Below are 24,889 nucleotides of genomic sequence, written 5' to 3'. Positions count from 1 at the left end.
TATTAAAGAAGTTTAACCATGCTTCACTTCTCACAAGGCTAGTGTTTCACTCATCACACAATTGTTTTAGCTAGTGGCTATCATTTAAACTAATTGGAATTATAAATCTCAAATTCGCACATCATCTAAACAATGCAATTGCACACACATAATACGGATCACTAAGGATTTTATTAGGCTTGCAACTTAGCTGAGCTAACAAGGAATCATGATTTGCAGGAGATTTTCCTGCTTAGTACACAATGGCGGTGACCTTTGGTATTCCTACCTTCCTGATTCACTCATAATTAATATTTTTTTGAACAATACTCGCACTAAGCACGAGCATGTGCGCTAAGCTCAATTCAGATAATTTCAAGCCCGAGAGAGTTTGGGGCTTAGAGTGGGTTGACCTGGCTTAGCGTGAGTTGTAGGTTATTTTGGCCTGCAAGATTCACTAAGTGTGCATGATGCACTTAGCAAGTAAATGTGTGTGCGCTAATACAGAGAGAGACATAAAGTTGATGCTTTCCCCTAGGTCGATAAGAGCTTTTCCCACTGAAGTTGTTCCTATGGAGCATGGGATAGTCACATTCCCGAGATCTTTGAACTTGTGTGGCAAGATTCGCTGAATCATAGAGCTGTAATTTCCCTCGAACACGATGCTCTCATCGTTGATATACTTTTCCTTCTTTGTTAAGAGATCTTTCATGAATTTTTCATACATCGACATCTGTTGTAACGCTTCACCAAAGAGGATGGTGATTTCCATTTTCCTGAAAATATCAAGTGAGAAAAATACTTGTCTTTATCTTTTCTAGAAGGGACCAAATGATAAGGAATATCCTTGGCAAGTACAGTTTGTGCTTCCCGCTTGCTTTCTCTGGCTAATTGGCCCTTGGTCTTAGAGTTCAACATCACTCTCCTCATTGGTATTATTTTTTTCTTTTTCATTTTTCTCGCCCTTTAAAATTCTCTTCTCAGTCTCTTTTATTTTTCTCTCATCATATTCCTCATCTTTTCCCACTTCCTTTCCTACTCCCTCTACACTCATTCCTTTTTAGACTCTCTCTTACCTTGCTCCTGGTGAAGATCACCTTGTAGTCTTCCTTAGGATTTTTCTCTGTATTGGCCACAAAATGTCCATTGGGTTTCTCAGCTAATTGCTTAGCAAGTTAGCCCACTTGAACCTCCAGATTCTTAATAGTTGACTCATTACTGGTTCTTTTGTACAAATTCAGACCCTGATTAGGGGGGGAGGGGGCAATTGGACGAACCCACTTGGTCTTTCTTGAAGTTATTACTTGGATGGAACCTCCAATCTTGACCTTGGTTTTGAGAGAAATTTCCTCCTTGATGAAAACCCGCATTACTTCTTGGATGATAACTTGCATTGCTTCTTTGATTATACCCATGGTGGTTCATGTTGGCCATATAATTGACCTTCTTTGATGTTTCCTCTTGAGTCATGCAGGTGCTTGACTCTTGAGCTCCGCCGCACAAAGCACAACCTCCTACCTGCATTATAGAAACATTAGCATGATTACCTGAATTAAGATATTCCTAAGTTTAGTGTTGCGTTCATTTTGAATTTTTGGTATCTTCTTTTCATATAGCTAAGTCAAGTTAAATACAATACAACACCTAATATATAGACACATAAATTGCATCTTTTGTGTCACAATGACGAGAGATTAACCAACGCAACATAATTAATCAACAATATACATAATTCCAAAAGGCAAAATAGCTTAACTAAATACCTGTAAAGAAAAAGGTAGTGAATTTTGTTGGAATGAGATTGATAGTAAAAGTCAAAGAACTATAAATAGATTCAAAGTAAGAGGAAAAAAAATAGGAATCATCATGGAAGAGAATAGAAAGAGAGAGGTGAAATATCTAACCGAAAATATGCAATTTTTTCCTAAAAGCTTCTCACCCTACTTGTTAAAAAAAAAAAAACTATTTTTACCAATAGCTTTTCAAAAGAAAATATATATATTTGATCCAGCTTCTCATTTCAAGAAAGAGAATCCACCATTATATTGGGCTTATAGATTAAGGTTAAATTATTTTTTTGTCGTTTAATTTATTTTTTAGAATAAATTTGATCCTTTATTTTTTTTTTGGGTTCAATTTGGTTCTTTTACTTTTAAAAATTATTCAATTTGATTCTATTGTCTAAATTGGGTCAATAGAGTTAAAAAATCATAATTTGTGATGGTTTAAAATCATCACTAATGATTTGAAACCATCATAAAATACACATTTTCAAACACCGTGAATTTAATTTAAACGAAAGAATCAAATTGTATTAGTTTTAAAAATCAGAGGATTAAATTAAATTAAAAAATTAAAGGATCAAATTGAACCTAAATAATAAGTTAAAGCAAAAAAACAACTTTAACCATAAATTAAAACAATTGTGTCAACCTCCATTTTGAGAAGAAGAAAATGAAGGAGAATGTGGGTGTTAATTGATAAAATGATGTTTTGGTCAAGGTTGATAATGTAATTACATCCTTTGATGTCACGCTAAACTAATGGTATGTGAAAACAATTCAATTTTACGAAAATATTATTTAATTCATGAAAATACTTGGAAAATATTGTAATGCCAAAATCATAGTAAACATAAATGATAATCACGTAGGCATAATTAAATAACCACAATTTAATTACCAGATAAGTTACCTCATGCATCAAATAAATTAATAATGTACTACACCAAAGCGTACTTTTAAAAAAAAATATCACATGGTACTACATACCTTGATTTTAGTAGTGTTGATATCAAAGTAATTCTGAATACAAAAATGCATGCCATAGATTAAATGCTAATAGGAAATATCAAAGTACATCAAAAATGGAGAAGAGGTAACCTTAAATACAACAAAATGACTCATAAGTTGGACATACTAACCCTAGACTAAAGAGTCATTGACGAGTCCTCCTCCTGTGAGTTAGTGGTATGAATTACGGATCAAAGTATGATGTTCCTATGCATTGTTGACTGCATGTCATCTATTCCCACGACACTAACACCACAATCATCACACAACATAAGCAAGAGAGATAATAAGCACATAAACGAACAACATAAGTATGTGAGTAATGACATACGTCATGCATGTAAAGAAATATATATAAGTAGTATCAAGATCAATAATAGCATACAATAGACCATCAAAATATAACAATATAACAAAAAATGCATGTGATAGATTCAATCTCTTGAGATTACTTAAAATGAGTGAGGTACACTACTACAATAAAGCTTTTTAACGACACACTAACTATGACAATTAAGAAGAAAACATCGTTGAAGGATATGCGGTGGCGTTGTAGTAACTTTCAGGAAAGTATACAACGACGGTTATTTAATAACCGCCTTCAATAATGACTTTAAGGAGTACAACGACGGGTTGACAAAGACCGTCGTAGTTGTGTTGGTAATACAAAGACGATTTTTTCATTTTGACCATCTTTGAATAAGCTTTTAAAATTTTTCGCAAAATCACTACTAATTTCGTAGCTAGCTTTGTCTCAGTTGCACGTGCATAACCTAGCTTCTTTTGTGCTTCTTCCATTCATCGTTGTCCAAGCTAGTTGTGTACTCCCTCAAAACCCCGTTACTTTTCTGTTTGTCTTCGAGTTTAATTCTCTCACTCTCATGGATTTTGTGCTTACTTTGTTTTTACAGTGACCCTCAAACTCAAGCTTTGATTGGGCCCTGTGTCTCTTCAATCTCTGCAAAGCAACACCAGAGAAGTTCATCTGTGAAGTCTCGGTCAAAGGTAAGTAGCCCTGTCCGTCAAGAGTTTGTTTTCCTTCCATGATTGAACAATGCTTGAACCCAATGTAATTGCATGCATATGCTACCCTAGTCCGCCTATTTGTGTGCCTTTGTGTTTGCCTTGTAGAACTTAGTTATCACTTTAGTTCAATTGAAAATAGTTTGATGAGCAAACCTATTTTAGGTGTGTGGGGTCTTTAAGATGGTCTGAAGAAATTCTTGTATGAATTTAAGGCAGCAGCTACAGTCAACTAAAGTTACACTTTTTGCCTCTAAGTTGGAACAAATGTATGTACCTTCCTCTTTGCCTCTAAGTTGAAACATTTCATTAATTATACACTAACTTGGTGAAAATCAATCTCCTTGGTAAGAGGGACACCAAGCTCTGCCATACAAGCCTGGATCCTATCATCTGGGCCAAACAATACAGGGTACCTCTGAAGGCACTAATCCTGCATTCTCTCCAATGCCACAACCAAAGAGTAACTAATTGCAAACCCTCCACCCCCATAAGCCATATTATAACAAAAATGAATATTTTGCATATGGTTATCTGAATTGGTCCCAATGTAATAGAATTGATTATGATCATATTTTTGCAACACCCTCACCAAATTCTTGGTCACAAAGAAAGTGTAGTCATCCCCCATCACAAACCACCTCTCATTGTTAACAGAATCAAAACGGAAACAATCCTATATTATAGATACTAAATAGTTTTCCAAGTCTTGAGTTTATAATGGTTATCAAATTAGAAATCTCTAGCCTAAGCATAAATACTATTCCATGGTTTATCTTTTGGACTAATGTGTCTAATCATGGTACAGTTTCGGCTGGTGCTATCCATATGGAAGATGTTGTTTCTAGAGATGAATCCACTCCCATTATTGTAGTAATTCCTGGTCTAACTAGTGACTCTTCATCTGCCATAAGTTATATTATGATTCATTTTACGTGTATGCTTAATGTTGTTATTTTCCCCTGTCCTCATTGTACAACTTTATTGGAATTTGGAAGAACCACATACTTATCCCCTTCCCTGTGAGCAATTACTTGACTGCTATGTCACGGCTTGTAAATTGCCTGCCTTAGTGGCTTGGTAGATGGCAGTTATGCCAAAGACGTATGTTGTGTTACTGTTAGTGTTATCATTGTCTATAGACATACTAGTCAAGATAGATTAGGAGTGGATGCATTTAGGGGTAAAGTTGGGGTAGCTCTTGTTGCAAAAAGATGGTAGAATCTCTCCTTAGGTGGTTTGGTCATGTGTGGCAAAGTCTGGTAGAAGCCCTAAAAAGAAGAGTAGAGCAGATGGAGGATAATGTAGCCACTAGAGGCAGAGGGATACCAAGAAAAACTATAAGCAAAACAATTAAGTAAAACTTAGAGGTCAATAATTTGTCTATAGTTATGATTTACCACAGAATATTATGACATTGTTTGATTCATGTTGCTGACTCCACCTAATGAGAAAAAACACTTAGTTGTTGTTGTGTTGTTATCATTGTTACAATAATTAAGTATGCATTTCTATACACATATTTTGTGTTTTGTATGATTTCTTTCTTATAACCACATAAAAAACTGTTTGCTACTTTGCAATGCATGTGAATGGGACTTAATGTGCCGTTGATTTTGATTTTTGGTTGGGGTTCTTCAATTTCTCAAATTTAGAATAGATGTTTCACCTTTTTTATGCTTGTATAACACAAAATAATGTCACACATTAAAGTTCTCCACAATGCCTCGGCCTGCCATAAAGTTTTTCCAAGTGCAAGTGGAAGTGAGCCAAGAGCAATATTAGCCTGATATTTTATCAACGCTGAGGAATTAATGCTAAACAGATTGTTTCCCTGAGTGACACTAATTGTCAAAATGGAGAAAGTGTCTCACAGCATAATTTGATTTATTTATTTATTCTGTTAGACTTAAAGTATGCTAGACATTCCCCCACTTGAAATTTTATTAATTTCTAAATTTTCACTTCTTTTGTTGATTAGGGGTTTCTTTTATATTATATTGCCGTCTTACAATTTAATTTTCCTTTTTCCTTTCCCCACTTTCTTTGTAGTATCTCAAACATCTTGCATATCATACAACGAAGTGTGGATGGAAAGTTGTTGTCAGTAATCACCGAGGACTTGGAGGTGTTTCAATCACGGTTAGTTTTACTGCAAGATGGAAATATATATATTGACAAGTTTGATTCAATTCCGAGACATGAATATTGTCATATACTTACGAAGACTATCAACATCTATTTATTGTACTTCCCCATAATCATCTAAATCATTCTAAAATTTAAAGTTATCAGGTGAAGACTTGGATTGGTCATATATCTCTAAACTTAGGCTTGGTTTCCTACCAATCAATTACTATTACCAATATAAAATTTAAGGTTAGCTAATAAGTTGGCTGAGTATCCATCCCTAGCCTCACTTTCTCCGAGACTATGCGAGATATTCTAACTCCCAACCTCTTTCTGTGTAGATTCTTGACCTTGAACTTTGAGACATCACTTGATATTCTCAATGTTGGTAAAAGGTATTCCTGACTAGGTTCATTTGTCACTTCTTGATCTAGCCACACGTTGCCCCTTATCACATTTGTCCTCCACCATAGTTTGATGTACTCTTTTCTATGGTTCCATAGCCTTGATAAGGCTGCTATGCCGAACACTGTGGGAAATGTTGGTTTTTCCCTCAAAGGGTGTTGTTTTATTGGTGTGTTGAGATGGGGATGGAGCAGTGTTGTTGGAAAAGTGGGTGGTGGTGGGAAGAGGGTAAGGCTTTTTTTGAGGGAAATCATATGAATGTGTGATGAATCCGAGGGTGTAGAAGAGGTAGGAGATGGAGGTTAAGAGGAAGAAGGATGTCATTAGTTTTGCTATGGTACATGAAGAGTGGTGGAAATTGTAACATTCCAATTTTTTCGTAAATAAATTTAAAAAGATTTTTAGTAAATAAATAAATAAATATAGAGCAAATAATAGGCTGAGTACCCTAGGTATAAATAGCTATGTTAAGTTAGGTGTCTCTTGGCCTCATTTTCGTTTTTCCCCTTCTCTGCTCAAAATCCTTTCTTTTTCCCGCAGTCCACCAAACCTGTCTCAGAAAAACAATGATCTCAGACTCATTTACCGTTGGATCGTCGTGAAACTTTAGCATCATGTTCGCAACCCAATTCCGAGCATTCTCACCGTTGAGAATTATAAAAACATGTTGAAGCTAAGAGAAATATCCTTTACACCTTAGCTTTCTCTTTTCCCGCAGAAACCCAAAATAGTCTCAGTAAAACTACAATCCCAGTTTCGTTAACCGTTGGGTTTTCATAAAATTTGGATATGTTGTTCGAAATTCAATTTCGAACACTTTCACGTTGTGATTTGCGAGATAATATTCTTGGAGGGAGAAAAAGGAATCGCATGAAGATAGTATAAGTGGAGGCTTCAATCTCTTCTCCGTCTCTCTGACGTTTGAGAATTTTATTGGGACACTCGGAGGAATAACTGGAGGAATATCAGGGAACCGCTAGAGATGCTGCTATTGCTGGCTGAAGACACGTGAGCCCGCGGTAAGGGATGAGTTATTCACAATTGGGGATTAGTGAGAACATGTGTAAGGATCCTTAGAGATATCAATTGGAATGAGTTTTGGGGTGTTTTTGCAATTTTCATTTTATCCTTATAATTATTACAGTGAATTATATATGTTTGACAGACCAATTGTTGTGAAATTGATATATTATTGTGTTGAGCGTGAACCCTATAAGTCGAGCATTTTTCTAATTAATATGAATTGATGAAATAAAGTAAGGAAAAATTTAGAGAGAGATATTGATTTTGTATTTTCTCCTTTTCTTGCTTTTTAGGTTTTTATATATAATTTTAAAAAATTAATATCATAATTGAAATTGACCAAAGTGTTCATATAATTATTTTAGAATTTATGCATTGAAAGCTTACTTTGAAATTTGTGATTCAATATGATGTTTGCTAGTTTATATATATAGAGGTAGTTATTTATATTAATAATTTATGTAAATAATATTGTAGAGTGTTATAGTATGATTCCAAAAATTATTAAGTGTTGGAGTTTGAGAATATTATGGTTAAATTTGATGAACATGTGTATGTTGTACCTTATGAATATCATTAAGAATGTTATGAGATGGTTGATGTGATGTTATGAGATGTTAAAGTGTGGACATGATATTCGATTGTGAATAAGTGGACATGTTTAACACTAGATGTTACATTAATTATATTGTGAGTTATGAATTATACAATAACCCGACCAGTGTTTATGCGCAATGTTAAAGAGAAAGTGTAGGTTCCTAGTTAGGAACCAGTGTTAAATTTGTAGCGCAATTGTGTTAAACATGTTTGAAACATGAGTGTGAGATCGTGATATTGTATAATTCATGAACAGTGCTTATAAATGAAATATGTGATGAATTGTGGAATAATATGTTGCCTTGAGATTATAATATTGTTATTGAGATTGAGTAAAAGTGTAAAGTAGAACATGTGCTAAATTATGAGATACGTGAAAACATGTGATGGTGGATTGTGACATTATGAGATGTGAAATTGTAAATGAGTTTTGGTCGTGAATAAGTGTGTGATTAACTCTTGATGTGACATTATTGGTGTTGTAAGCTGTGAATTGTACGATAACCTGACCAGTGTTATCTTGAGAAAAGTGTAAATGCACAATGTTAAAGAGAAAGTGTAGGTTTCCTATTTAGGTACCAGTGTTAAAGAGAAAGTGTAGGTTTTCTATTTAGGAACCAGTGTTAAATTGTAGCACAATATGTTGTACGTGTTTAACACACGAGTGTGAGGTCGTGGGTATTGTATAATTCACGAGCAATGTCTGTGTGCTTAAATGATTTTAGGGGTTGGACCTGAATCAGGAGGGAGAGGCCCTGATGGACTCTTCGGAGTGTAGGTCTTGGGGGTCACCGGGTTTGAGTGTTCCTTTAAGACTATGCTAATCCCATATGGTTGGAGCATTCTCGCAAAACATCGTGACCCTGACTGGTCTCCTTATGATCTTACTTAGTGAGAGTGACCTGACAAACCCATTGTGTGGTGTGTCTTGTTATGTACTCCTAAGCGCCCCAGGATGGTTTTTCACTGACATGGTACCACATTGCATATAGACTTGAGTCTTAGCATAACTGTCTCATGCACTTGCTAATTGTTTATTATGAAATTGATGTATTATTATGTCTTGATCAGAGCGTGTGATTCTTGTGTAATGTGATTGATGATTGAAAAGTGTGATTGATGGATGAAAAGTGAACTGTGAATGACAAAGTGGTGAAATTACGTGAATTACGTGTAAGTAAGTTTTATTTGATTTATATGATATGCATATCTAGTTGTCTTGTTTCTCTATTAGTTAGGAATGTGATAACTCACTCCCCGTGTATTGTTTGTGTTTGGATCCTGTGATGATCTTGAACTTTGTGTTCGGGGGAGCAGATGACTAGGTGAATTTCTTTAAGGAACATTGTGCTGAAGGACGTCGAGACACAACGCTCTGATAGGATGTGATAGTGGGACATAAGTTTTTATATTAATTGCATGATGTTAGTCTATTTTATTTTATTTCACTGATTTAACAAAATATCTATATAAATTTTGACGGCCTTATTTTGAGCCGAATATTTTTTAATAAGTTTTAATTGATAATAGTGAAGTGAATGTGAACCTTTTACCCGTGTGAATTCGGTTACCGATATTTTTATATATTTTGTTTATTTATATATATGTCGGGGTAGAGGGTGTCACATAAGTTTTTTGAATCATTGAGGTTGTTGTTGTTGTTCACGGTGGACATGAATGGTTTCATGGATTTGAGTGAATTTTCACACCAAGAGATAAAATAAAATAAGTAGCGGCATAGACAAAGAAACAAAGAGGCTGAGGGTGTGTGATTGTGTTGGTTAAACTGAAAAAAAGCTGTTTAATGATTTAGGATTTATGGTTTGTTGTGGGATAATATGAATTGTAAACAAAACATAACAAAAGGCACCTCTGCTACACTTAATTTGTTTGAGACTAGGAGATTTAGATTTATTTATTGATCCTATGGGGATCTTATCTAATGTTAATATATGATCAGGGTTTGATAATCAATTCTCTTTCAAGGTAGTTAGGGTAATAGTTGAAGTCTGTTAAACTTTTAAAATAAATAAGATTTTTTTATATCCAGTAAACAACTTGAGAATGCATTATATTTGATCTTTTTATTTAAACAACCACGAAATCATGCATTTATTCTAACCTTACCACTAAACTAATAGAGCATAAAGCATAATGAGCTAGATTATATTTTACATTTGCAAAAATTAATTTAGATTTTGCTGGATAAGATTATTGGTATAATTTACGAGCAAAAAATATATTCGCTTACATTTGAAAATATTATGCATAAAGATATTTCTTTTCTCATTTTCTTTTTTTTCCCTCAACTTTCTTGAATACTACCGGAATCATTAAATCTTAACCTCAAACACCCTAAGCATTTGATTTTTACTTTATCTTTTATCATCACATTATACATTTCATTTCATATTCCCTCTAAGGCCAATCTATTTTCCTTATGATAAGTTAAATTTTACTAACCCATACTATTTGAAGTGCCTCTTTGCCTCTAAGTTGAAACATTTCATTAATTATACACGGGGCTTGAAATCCATTATTCTTAGACAACATAGAAAAACCAACCAAAACCAACATTGGGGAATTGGTTGCTTGCCACTCCTTTGAGGAAGTTTTTATTTGTAGAAGAAACAAATGTATGTACCTTCCTTCAAGTTCATAAAAGCTAACCAACAATATAGGATATTCACATAAGAAGTTGGGGAAAAAGCTCAACCCAAGCATTGTACTTATTGAAATGGATAGAAGATTCTGGTTCTACTTCTACCCATTAATAATTCACTACAACAAGTTCTAATGCATGGAACTAGTGTTGAGAGGGTTGTTGCATTTGGAAAACCATGTTATGTGTCTGAGGTCCCAAGTAAGAAGACTTATGAAGATTCTGACCCTCAATTTTAACTCGAAAGGAGTTAGCACCATAATGAGACATGAAGACTCTTTCTTGACCAGGGTTGAGAGTCATAGCTACTCCTGTGTTAGACTGACTACTCCACTGAAAACGAGTTCTTGGTGTAGTAGGAGTAGAATTTGGTTGTTGTTGTCGTGAGAGCACATGTGGTGAAGTGAATCTATCGGTGTCTTCTGAAAAAGTTGTTATGGTTTCTGTGAGATTCATTGTTGTTATAACATGTATGCTAGCACTGGTTTTGTCTTTGCCTCCTGAAAGCTGCCTTATGAAGTACTTCTGATCATGACTAGCAACCTGTGTTGGAGTTCTTGTAATAACAAAATTGCGACACATATTTCTCTAATCACCTTTCTCATACTTCTTCAAACCCAATAGAAACAATCTACATGGAACATCAAAGGAAGTTCAAACTCCAAATCTAGAAGTAAAGAACACAATGAATGTGATAACTGATAAGTGTTAACCGAATTAGGAAACAAAAGAAAGAGTCAAGAGTTTTTTAGAGCAACTGAGGGTAGAGAAAGACTTGTTAAAAAAAATTGTTCTTTCTCCCTTTTTCCTTGTGTGAGTAATAGGGAAAAGAGAAGAAATAACAATCAACAAACCAATTCAGCACAAAAACTTAATAATTATAGGAAAGAGCAATTAAGTGCAAGTTGAAAAGCAAGTGACCATGCTTCAACAAATGAATTTACACAAAATTGCTAATAAATTCTTTTTTTTAACAAAGACAGGAACCACCTAAAAAAAAGTGATGAAGTTGATGTTGTTGTGCTGTAATAAATCATTATGTAAATTCTTTATTTTCAACTCAGAGCCCTCTTACCCCATAACATCAACAATTTTCACACCAAACAACACCTCATTCTCTTTAGTCTTGGAAGCCTACATCAGAAACCTTCGTTTCAACACCTCCACAACCTGGAAGCCATTCCTTATAGTGACCCCATTTCATGTTTCCCATGTGCAAGCAACCATTGTTTGTGCAAAAAACAAAAAATTTCTGATGAAAAATCGAAATGGTGGCCATGACTATGAAGGGTTGTCTTATGTGGCTTCACAGCCAGCCACTCTTCATCCTTGACATGTTCAATCTTCGATCCATTCAGATTGACATGAAAACTGAGACTGCGTGGGTCGAAACCGGTGCAACGCTTGGTGAAGTTTATTACATAATTGATGAGAAGAGTAAAATTCATGCTTTTCAAGTAGGGGTTTGATCCACTGTTGGGGTAGGAGGACACATAAGTGGTGGTGGCTATGGCAACATGATGAGAAAATATGGTCTCTGAGTGGATAATGTTGTTGATGCACTAATGGTTGATGTTGAAGGTAAATTGTTTGATAGAAAATCAATGGGTGAAGATCTCTTTTGGGCCATCACAGGTGGTGGTGAAGCTAGTTTTGGTGTGGTTCTTGCCTACAAAATAAAACTAGTTTGAGTTCCCAAAACAGTCATTGTTTTCCGAGTTCTGAAAACGCTGGAGCAAAATTCCACTGACATAGTTTATAATTGGCATCATTTTGCACCAACCATCAACAACAACCTTTTCATTACACTTGTGTTGAACGTTACACAAAATGGAATAAAGACTATACGAGAAACCTTCGTAGCTCTATTCCTTGGTGACTCCAAAAGCCTTGTTTCTCTCTTAAATGACAAGTTTTCTCAATTGGGTTTGAAGCAATCCGATTGCATCGAAACAAGCTGGCTTGGTTCAGTGTTGTTTTCAAAAAACACCAACATCACAGCTTTGGTTGAGGTTTTTCTTAATAGACAACCACAGTCAGTCAACTACTTGAAAAGGAAATATCATTATGTAAAGAAATCAATTTCCAAAGAGGGTTTGGAAGGGATTTGGAGGAAGATGATTGAGTTGGTGGATACATCATTGAATTTCAATCCTTATGGTGGAAGAATGGCTAAGATTCCTTCAACAACATCTCATTTTCCTCATCGAGCTGGGAACCTATGGAAGATCCAATACCTAGCGAATTGGAATAAGCCAGGGAAAGAGGTAGCAAATCACTACATAAACTTGACAAGAAAACTTCACAAGTACATGACTCATTTTGTCTCCAAGAATCCTAGAGGGGCTTTCTTTAATTATAGGGACCTTCACTTATGAAGTAATAACTGCAATGGTAAAAATAGCTATGCTAAAGGGAAAGTTTATGGAGTGAAGTATTTCAAGGATAACTTCAATAGGTTGGTTCAAATAAGGACCAAGGTTGATCCTGATAATTTCTTTATCGTAGAACAAAGCATCCCTATGCTATCATATCACAAATTATTAGAGTAATAATTGGTACTCTTTACTCTAAACAATTAATTAACACTTATTAGTTCTTACTCACTGCTATAAATGTATGAAGTGTTAATGAAAGTTACACGCAAGAATAAAAATTTTGAAAAGATATAGAGTGAGAAAGAACTTGAGGTGCTCTATATGCTTCAGGCTTCAGTTTCTTTTCGTTGTTTAATTATTTTATGTCTATGGTAATATCAGGAAAGTGTAATACTACTAAAATAGTTATAGATTTAGTGCATGTTTGGACACTTCCAAACTCATGTATTTGAGGATTTTTACGTCAAATATAAAAAAGACACCGAAGCTACTTTAAGTTACTCTTGAAAGGAATTAGATGTGTTCTGCATTGATGAAATTCACACGCCTTTGTTTTTGCTAATGATTTAAGGTAATCTAAATCATTACTGTGGTGTTGAAATTTATTCTTTAAGTATGATGCAAAGGAAAAAGCTATTGGCTAGAACCCAAAAGGCATGAATGTTCTTGTAGACAAACTTCTAATTTCTAGAATTGCAAAAAATCATAAACTCATTTTTTAGATATAATGTGATTTTGGGGACTATGTCTGCAACTTTAGCAAGAAAGGTCTCTTTTACTGTATAATGGCCACTATTGGTTCTGTGCATTTTTCAGGAAAATAAATAATTAATAAATTACTTACTTCATCATTGACAAATTGTATCAGTTATATGCAGCTACTTAGATGCATTTTGAGAAGAAAAAAAGTAACATAACTGACAAATTCTATCAATTGTGACTTTAGCAAGAAAGGTCTCTTTTTCTCTTCTTTTAAGGACATACCGTCAGCTTTTTATATGAAATATTATTCAATTAAAAATGGAACCTTAACTTTTTGTACATTTAAATGTGACTTTGTTAGTGTCACTCACTAGCTATGGTTTTTTAACCTCTTTATTATAACTTTAATTTTTATGGCTTGATTTGCAAATTATTGATAGAGTTTGTGGTATCAATTTAGCTGGGATCACTTTTCTTATTGTGATGTCTTTGCATTAAAAGAAGAGAAAAAAATGATGTGTTTCTAGTTAACCCACTATTTAAGTTTGATTTATGTAAGACAATCGACAAATTTGCATCATTTGTAGATTTATAGAATTAGTTTATATGTTTTAATGCATTAACATGATGAAATACCGTGACATAAACTCAATTATATACATTTTTATGTGATTTATGTTTTGAAATTGTTAAATGAAAAATAATATGAATATACTAGCTAGTTTGTTAGATTTTCATAGTGGGAAATTTGAGCAAAGATTTGAGAGGCACAAAAATATAGACCACATCAAAGCAATTGTATTCACTGTTATGCATTTGTTTGTTGTTATGACATTGCGTTTATGCCTGATTTAGTTTTTAGCTATGAAATATTTACTGTAGAAACATACTTATAAGTACTCTCCTATTGTAGATCAAAATTTCCTCTATGCTACTTTCAAACAAGTATATGAAACCCATTGCAACTAAACTTGGAATATGATGTGGACCCTGAGAAGAAACCAAGCTAAGAGTTTTTTATCCTACAAGGAGTTCGTTTTGCTTTTCGTTTTCATCAGGTAATTTTAATGCTCTTGTTTATGACATCACTCTTCCACATTTTTTTATAAACACAAAATGATTGTATTTTGGATAGAAAAACTAGACTAGCTGAAGTGTAACAAAGTTTACTAATCTGGTTGCATCTCTTTGTAGGTTGATAGACCTATTTTGTCTTTAAAACATGAGAAACCTCTTCTATATAGTATCATTAATGCGAATTATTTTAATTTCATTTTTTATACTCTAGCTCAAATGATATACATTAATGGTACAGACCAACAGATTTTATCATGTTAGAGGTGTTAAGATTTGCAATGCAATCTGGACAGCAACCAAACAGATGAGAGAATTAAGAACACTAGCCTACAAAGCAAGAAAAGTAGAAACCTAAATTTGGGCTGGTCCAATATACAACTATCAATATATAGAGCTGTCAAAGACATGAGAGAATTAAGAACAATAAACTATACTTGAGTATACATCAAATATAGAGTTGTTTTTTTGGGCTGGTCTAATGGGTCAGCATGCCATACTAGATTGTTAAAGTAAAGGCCCAAAATAAGGCAGACCAATTTGGCCTTGGTCGATGAGCCAGGCTGACTAACTAAAATGCTGGCACTAAAATTAGCAAACCTATTCAGCCCGTAGAACTACTATTCAAATTTCCACTTTTGCTATCTACACTACCATTTTATAAATTTAGGGGTGAAACGACAAAACTATCCCTACGACAGTGTGTCTATGTAATTTAAAACATTAAAATGCTAACAGATATTGGTATAGATTAATTCCATGACAGTAGAATCTTAGATTAGGTTACTAAACATACTCTGTCGTTGTTGACTTTTCCCGCTTCATACTCTGCAGCCATATGTCTACTGGAAAGATTGATGTTTTCATAAACATATGACATTATCTTACCGAGTCTCAAGTTATTTCTTGCTTTGGGATTATGTTACTTGTCAATTTCAAAACATGGTGGCATGTCCTTGATGCTATGCAGTTCCATTTCCAATTGTATTTCTCTCTATTTAAAACTTGTTCAACAATGCCACCTTAACACAACTTGGTTGATGGAGCTATTTGTCATGCAAGTCATGTGTGTTCAAATCCTGAAATGCACTGTGGAATCATTTTAGTGTAGCCTATTCCTCTTAAACTAATCCAACTCAAAGGAAACCTTAATCAAGGCGCTTCATTTTTCCCCCTTACCCAGCTTATTGACTAGAAAAAATATAACTCTAGAGGGGATCAAATGCAAGCGAATGCGCAAAAGCGGTATCAAGAATCACTAGGGATCAAATGCAAGCAAATCCTAAAATACACTATGGACTCATTTGAGTGTAGCCTATTCCTCTTAAACTAATCCAACTCAAAGGAAAACTTAATCAAGGCACTTTATTTTTTCCCCCTTTCCCAGCTTATTGACTAGAAAAATATAACTCTGGAAGGGATCAAATGCAAGCGAATGCGCAAAAGCAGTATCAAGAATCACTAGGGCATAGAGAGAACCTAGTGATTCAGCAAATCATGAGATAGAAATCTTGTACTGATATGGTTAAACTGAACAAAGAAGTGATATTAACAAAATTGTGTTAGACATCAGTGGTGAAAGAGTGCAAACAACACTATCATACTTGAAGTACAAGTGCACATAATGTATCCACATTCAATTTCCAAATATATGAGAACACAGACTCATCATATCTCTTCCACCAGGCAATGTACATTCACTTCCAAATTGACTCACATGATTGTTGGTCTGTGAAACATCCTCTATAGTAACTAGTGGTCCAGCTGAATGGTTTTGAACATCTATTTCTATTGCTGACACTGGACCTACTTTGGAATCATCAACCTTGCTGACATTAAACATGTGGCATGGCATGAATATAGGTAGATAATGTTGTACACAAAAGTTCAAATGTAGATGTGTCCTACCTGGTAAACCAAAAATAGAAATTGGAAAATCTTAATTCACGGTTGTCAGGTTTTCTATATGATGAACGTAGTCAATAACCAATGTGCTAGGTTAGATCATCTTACTGTCATGGAAAAAGAGGCATATGCCATCCCTTTGTTATTACAAACATCCATAACTCCAAAAGGGCTAGTGTTTTTTTACAGATTGTTGCAACTATGATAAGAGGCAAAATTGCCTAGATTTCCTATTTACATCAAATCTAAAATAGTTACAAAATAAAATTTCCAAGTATCAAGACTGTATGAGATATCCGTTGTATTGTGATATATATCTTAAAAAAGGCTAAAATATGTTTTAGGTCCGTAATAAATTAGCAAGTTTTGTGTTTATTCCTTAATTAAAAAAAAAGGGTATGTGATATCCCTTGTGTTGTGATTGATATATATAAAAAAAAATTACATACATTTGGTTTCCCTTTATAATTGGAATGAAAATTTGTCATCTTTAATTTGTTAAGGTCACCAAAATTTACATACATTTGGTTTACTTGAAGACTAACAAAATTTGATGCCTACTTTGTAGAGTTGAATTTTAGACAGGAATAAAAGAATCTTACTAAGTTGACCTTTGGATATAAATTTATCAACATAGTCGGCTTGCATGCTTTTCAATGATTTAAATACGCCTTAATAGCTTAAATTTGGCCTACCTTTGTATTGTTTTACTTCTTGTTTTGATTCTTTCCTCCATTCATGCTACGGATTATATCTCCTCTTTAGAACTACATATTTTTGTGTACCATTTTACTGCATCTGCACTCGTTGTGGTTGTTAGTTGTGGCGTCCCTAAATAATGACTGGTTTAATAGTAATAAATTAAATAGCAGAAAACCATGGGATTTTTTTTTTCTTTTTCTTTTCCCTCTCTTTTTCACAGTAATTAAATTCAGAAGGAAAATTATTACTATAGAGTCCTGAATGGCCAGTTCACAACTCTATTCGGAGTCATTTCTTTCTGATCACTCATAACCTCTAAACTATTTTGCTCTTTCAAAAAGAAAAATATACCAGCCATCATTTTAGGTCGTCACGTGAAAAAAAATAAGATGCGGTCGGTAAACTCTTTTCAAATAAAATTTGTTAACACTTCCTTTTCAAATAACAAGATTAAACATAATTACATTCATCATCTAAAACTGTCCAAAATATGGGAGTTTGCAAAATAACATAGTGACATCCAGAGCAAAGGTAACAACTGTGGTGGCTTCAGCCACGATATATACAACCATCAAAAATTTCTATACAATAGGTCTACCCACCCAAAAATCAAAAGAGTAAACCTAGTAGTCTGAACTAGATACACCCACCCACAAAAAGTATGTATGCCTAGTCTAAGGAGTCGTCTGCTATGATGAAGAGTCGTCACTATTTGCTGTCCCTCCAGGGCCACTCTCCTCTGTAGAGTCTGCCTCAGATGCTGACAAAACATCCTCTGGAAAATCAACATCAGGGAGTGGGTCTTCATCATCCTCAGGTAAGTCAAGGTCATCCACAGTAGGTTTGGGAGGTAACTCTTCTAGGTCCTCTTCAGGATCTTCTTCAGAGGATGACACCTCTATCACTTGAACTGGCTCCACTAGTCGATATGGAGTAGGAGTAGGTAGTATCCACTCCACAGGCTGCTGAAGTGTACGTGCGGGTTCCTCTGGATGTACTAATGAAGTAGCAGTGAGTCGAATCGTGCCACGAAATCGGCACCTCTCATTGCCTTCGAGGGTCTCCCAAACACCCTCTAGGCACTCCATCACAACACGATCATGGATCAACTGCGCTGCCATTGAGATCTACAAGAGATAAAAAGGAAGAGGGTAGACTCTTTCACAAGAAATCTAACTACAGGTAACAATACAATGCGTCCCATAGCCGCTACGTATAGTCAAAAGGTCTCTCTCAAGGGATTTCCTCTCTGGTAATCGATTACCAAAGTATGTAATCGATTACCAGTGCCTAAACACGAATTACACAGATTCTGCACATTGGAAACTAAAATTTACACTGTGTAATCGATTACACATAAATGGTAATCGATTACCAGTGTCCTATCTCCCTGTGTAATCTATTACACCCAACTGGTAATCGATTACCAGTGCCCTGTCACTCTATGTAATCGATTACACACCATTGGTAATCAATTACCAGAGACCATTTAACATCCTATCTCCATTTTTAAGCCCTGTAATCGATTACCCACGAATGGTAATCGATTACCAGAGGCTAAATTCCAGATATCACCCAAGATACATAGTTGGCCAGCCGCCACACAAGCCTCCTTGCTTCGTGGACTTTGTTCTTTTATTGGTTGACTGCCAGGAGCTCGCCTGTTTAGGTACGTCACAGGTTCTCACTGACCGACTATGCCCGGGTTGGGTCGGGATTGGTCAAGCTTGGTTTTGGGCAATAGCACCCCACCTGACGTCCCCAAGGTCTCCTGACCCCCGCGACATATCTCCAAGTACCACTCTATGGTCAACAAACAAAAGTAGGAAGACTGACTCTTCCACGCTTTCTCACATCAAGCTTAGTGGATTATGGGGTACCCGTCATATGTGGTACTAGTTGGCGATCGGGCGATGGCGCAAATCAACTCTCCCACTTTCACAAGTCAAACATAAACATACCATCCCCAGTTGTCCACCTTTCAACTGAGCTCACGCACTCCTACGTAGCCCTTATCCTCGTTCCTCTCAGCACCGGGTCCCCATCAACCCCTCCAAGCTTCCACAATATCCAAGCAATTCAATTCCAAATACCATGAAACTACCCTAAACCAAGAAAACAGGGCAGAGGCAGAAAACTCTACCCAAAACACATTCACATATCACAGCTTTCCTTACTCATATATCCCAATAACATTCTCTTTGTTCCGATTTGTTAACCATTGGATCGACTTGAAAATTTTACTGGAGGTTCCTAGTATATAAATCTACATTTTGACCGTTGGGATCTGCTAGAAAATGTCTAGAACCAAATATGTACTACCTTTCCCATAACCAACAATGCACAAGCATTTTTCTGCACACATCAAAAATCTGCTGCACACTTCAACATCATTTTTCTGCATAATAGGGAAGATTTTGAAATCCATCTTGCCCACATCCAATTTTGCTTAAATTGGATCCTACAAGTCCTAAATCATGTATAAATCATATTTAAACCAAAAACAAGCTTCAGACCAAGGTAAATCAAAATCTAGGTATCCAAAACCCATCAATTTAGTGGATTTTCAAGGTTTGAGAAGTGAAAATGAGAATTGGGTAATTTTGGGGTAAACTCTCATCTCAATCAAGTCTATAACATTGATTTAGACTTGTTCAAACTGGTTTTAAGGTGAAAACTCCACCTATTCAAAATTTGGCCTCTCAACACCCAATTTACCCTAGAAATGGCTCTTCTCTTTCACATTTGTCACTCATTTTTCTCATTTGCTATGCCCAAGCTTTCCTACAAGTCCTAATTGACATTTTAAACTAGAATCAACCCACTTCAAACTCCAATTTCCACTAACCCCAAATTTGGCTTTTCAAACCCTCAAAATCTCACACTTTTCTACCTACAACATTATCATTCTCACATTTAACCCTAAGTTAACTCTCCCCATAATCTCTACCAGTTTTCTATCAACAATTTTAGCATACAAATATCACAAAGCATCATCATAAAACCCTAAAACAGAATGGGTAGCTTTACTCACATCAAACATGTCAAGTTTAGCATGATATCAACAAATTCCTTCACAAATGACTACCCTAAGGCATCAATCTATTAGAACTACCCATCATATCTCCCAAAAACCCAAAACCCACGACTTTCATGTGAGAAGAAGTCCACCCATACCTGAAATTCGAAGTCCCACAATGTAGAGGTGTGCTTCACGACTCCGAAAATGACTTCTCCTTGCAATTTGGAGTAGGAATGAGGAGAAATTTTGGAGCTTTAATGGAGGCTTCAATGGTGGAGAAAAAAGAAGAGAAAAGCAACGTGGAAAGAGGGGAAGGAGTTTCTGAATTTTGCTGAAGGAAGAGAGAGAATTTGGTTTGTATTAAAAAAATGATTTTCTTTTCTTTTTTTTCAAAAGGCACTTGCCACATGTCCTCTTTTAAGTGGAACAAAAGGGTCCACCTTTTTCTCTTGATGTGACTTCATACTCAGCCACAAGGAGAGAAAATTTTGACCTTTTGAATGCTGAATTCCTGCCTCGGTTTGCGTGCCGCCTCTCTGGTTCCAATTCCCCGCGTTTCCCTGCACCCGTCGGGACTCGTTTTCGAAAGTAGGCAATATATATATCAAAATGCTCAGAATGAGACCCTGAGCGTGGTTCAGAGATTGGTTTTGTTAAATTTTAAGTTGCACGCAAAACGATAATTTTTAGACTAATTAATTGAGGATTAATCTATAACTGTCCAGTTATGGATTACTCTTCGCTAATTAGTCTAACCCGCGTATCTTTACCCCAATGTACATACTTCTACCAAGAATATATATATATATATATACACTGAATAATACATATATATATAATTATTTAAAATATAACGCTTACAAAATTCCGGGTAGAAATTCCTGGATGTCACATTAGTCATCATCTTTCGAGGTATGTATCTATTTTTGAAAATGTTGTGCTTATTACATGCTTGTTGATACATTAGTATTCTTTGATGTTACTAGTTACATGCATTATGAGTGAACCTTAGTTTCCCGTTCGAGATTCAATACACTAATTAATACGGATAGTTTGGATTAATCAATGTATTGAGTCTTGAATTGTCCATTTGGACAGTTTGGGAGGACACTTTTTTATAGTTGATTCATACGTAGAGGTAAATTCTCTTTTGCACGATTTGAAGAGATTTCGGTATACTGGATTTGACATTGTTATTGATGTGCATACTTGACTACGGTGATTGTGCACCATTGCATTGCTTTCATCTTGTGTACCTAAAGACCAATGTGAAATGCTTTAGAAATTTTGTCAAATCAAACAAAAGAGATTTTACCTATACGTTTGAATCAACTATAAAAATGTCTTCCTGAATGGGGTAGGGCCACACCTTTAATGAAAAAAGTGAGTTTAGCATGCATGACAGATAACTTAATGATTTTGAATAGCAAAGACAAAACGTGGATCAAAGTTGGATGAAAGCATCACACATTTCAGACGAGTATGAGAATGGGGTTGAACAATTCCTACAGTTTGCAGAACATAATGCTGCAAGTTTGGGGGGGAAATTTTATTGTCCATGTGTTAAATGTGTGAATGGGAGATGATATTCAGTAAATGAAATAAGATCACATCTTATATGTCACGACATCATTTAGAATTACACAAAATGGATATGGCATGGGAATTGCCAGACATGCCAACTGTTTCTTGCACTGAGCCAGTTGATGAAGACACAGGAGATCATATAGAAGACATGATTCGTAATCTTGGACAAGACAGTTTCGAACAAGTACATGCCCCTTTGTATGACAACATAGAAAGTGATTCAAAGACACCATTGTATTCGGGGTGCACAAATTTCACAAGGTTATCAGCAGTGTTAGCTTTAGTTAACTTGAAGGCAAGATTTGGGTGGAGTGATAAAAGCTTCAGTGAATTGTTGGTGTTATTGAAGAACATGCTTCCTAAGCATAACACATTTCCGAAAAATCACTACGAGGCAAAAAAGATTTTATGTCCTATGGGAATGGAGTACCAGAAGATCCATGCATGCCTTAATGATTGCATATTGTATAGAAATCAGTTTGTAGAAATGCGTAAGTGTCCCACTTGTGGGGTATCATGATACAAAGTGCAGCATGAAGAATTCAGTGATGATGCAAGCAAAAACAATAGTCGTCCAGCAAAGGTCTACTGGCACCTTCCAATAATACCAAGGTTTAAGCGATTGTTCGCTAATGCAAGTGATGCAAAAAACCTTACATGGCATGAAGATGGTAGAAAAAGTGATGGATTGCTCCGACATCCGGCTGATTCTCCACAATGGAAGACAATTGATTGTTTGTATCCACAATATGGATATGAGGCAAGGAACCTAAGGCTTGCTCTTGCTTCAAACAAAATGAATCCTTTTGGAAACTTAAGCACAAACCACAGTTCATGGCCTGTTTTGCTGATGATTTACAACCTCCCTCCTTCGTTGTGCATGAAGTGAAAATACATTATCCTATGTATGATGATAGCGAGTCCAAGGCAGTCAGGGAATGATATTGATGTGTATCTTACTCCGTTGATTGAAGACTTGAGAAAATTATGGAAAGACAAGGTTGATGTGTGGGATGAGCATCTGCAAGAGACATTCAGGTTACACTCAATGGTGTTTTGTACTATTAATGACTTTCTAGCATATGGCAATTTAAGTGGATATAGTGTCAAAGGACATCATGCATGTCCTATCTGTGATAGAAACACAAGCTTCATCCAACTGAAACATGGAAAGAAGACAGTATATACCAGACACCGAAGGTTTTTGAAACCTTTTCACCCGTATCAGCGATTGAAGAAAGCTCTTAATGGAAGTCAGGAGAATGAAAGTGTGCCGCAACCATTAGCTAGAAATGAAGTTTATGATCGGGTGAAGGACATCATAACTATCTTTGGTAAGACCCAAAAGTAGACGTCATCTGAGATGAACATATGGAAGAAAAGGTCTATATTCTTTGATCTTCCATACTGGTCTGATCTACATGTGCATCATTGCCTAGACGTTATGCATGTCGAGAAAAATGTTTGTGATAATTTAATTGGTACCCTTCTTAACATTAAAGGCAAGAAAAATGATGGTTTGAAAAGTCGTCAAGACCTGGTTGACATAGGAATACGAGAGCAGTTGCATCTAATATCACAAGGTCGTTGAACATATCTGCCCCAGCATGCCACACAATGTCAATAGCAGAGAAGAGAAGTTTTTGTCAATGTCTGTGAAATGTAAAAGTGTCACAAGGATACTTTTCAAACATCAAGAGCATTGTAGCCCTCAATGATCTCAAGTTGGTTGGCTTGAAGTATCATGATTATCATGTCTTAATGCAACAACTATTGCTTGTTGCGATTCACGGAATCTTGCCTATCAAAGTTAGGGTTGCTATAACCCGTTTGTGCTTTCTGTTTAATGTTATCTGTAGCAAAGTCATTGAACCTCGACAATTGGATGATTTGCAGAATGAGGCTTCCATTGTCCTTTGTCAATTGGAGATGTATTTTCCTCCATCATTTTTTGACATAATGGTTCACTTAATTGTTCATCTTGTGAGGGAGATCCAGTTGTGTGGTCTGGTTTTTTTACAGTGGATGTATCTAGTTGAACGGTACATGAAGGTGGTAAAGGGTTATACCAACCAGAAGCTTCCATTGTTGAAAGGTATGTTTTTGAATAAGCTATTGAGTTTTGTTCTCAGTACATTGAAACAGTGAAACTTGTCGGGCTTCTCGAAACTCATCATGACCGGACACGAGAAGGTAAGGGTACATGAGGTTACAATGTTGTAACAATGACTTGACAGGAAGTGTCACAAGCACATTTGTATATCACACAAGAGGTCATTCCCTACATACGTACTCACAAAGAATATTTGACATACATTCACCCAAAAATGAACATGATGAAAGTGTTGCAAGAGCATAATAGAACCTTCATAAATTGGTTTAAAGAAACAATCTTCAATTATGACAATGCCTCCAAAACATTAAGACTATTGGTTGTTGGTCCAAATCTAAATGTCCTTACTGGGAAGGGATATGATATCAACAATTATTCTTTCTATACAAAGTCACAAGATGATAAAAGTAGTGTGTAGAATAGTGGGGTAATTCTAGAGGCTGATTCTGAACACTTTTCTAGTGCATCAGATAACAACCCAATTCAAACCTCAATGCCTTACTTTGGAGTCATTGAAGAAATCTGGGAGCTTGATTATAACCAATTCACAGTGGCTGTATTTAAATGTCAGTGGGTTAATGGAAATACAAGTGTTCATCGAGATCAAATGGGATTTACTTTAGTAGACCTTAATAAGGTGGCCTATAAGGATGAACCTTTCATTATGGCAGAACAAGCAAGACAAGTGTTTTTTGTCCAAGATCTGTGTGATTCAAGATTATAAGTTGTTCTACAAGGAAGACCAATTGGTAGTAGGGATCAGAATGATGATTCCACACTTGATATTTGTGATAC

The 24,889-nt window shown here is 35.5% G+C and overlaps 3 pseudogenes; 1 reads left to right on the top strand and 2 right to left on the bottom strand.

Moving 5' to 3' along the window:
* Positions 1-436: 436 nt before the first annotated feature.
* LOC114374288 lies at positions 437-6,583 on the bottom strand (annotated as a pseudogene).
* A 4,172-nt stretch (positions 6,584-10,755) lies between these two features.
* Positions 10,756-11,535, bottom strand: LOC114374279 (annotated as a pseudogene).
* Positions 11,536-11,614: 79 nt separating this feature from the next.
* On the top strand, positions 11,615-13,163 carry LOC114374269 (annotated as a pseudogene).
* Positions 13,164-24,889: the final 11,726 nt, after the last annotated feature.

The sequence above is a fragment of the Glycine soja genome, chromosome 2 (assembly GCF_004193775.1).
Source record: "Glycine soja cultivar W05 chromosome 2, ASM419377v2, whole genome shotgun sequence".
Lineage (NCBI taxonomy): Eukaryota > Viridiplantae > Streptophyta > Magnoliopsida > Fabales > Fabaceae > Glycine > Glycine soja.
Note: the sequence above shows the minus strand (reverse complement) of the source record. Positions and strands in the feature narration are given on the sequence as shown.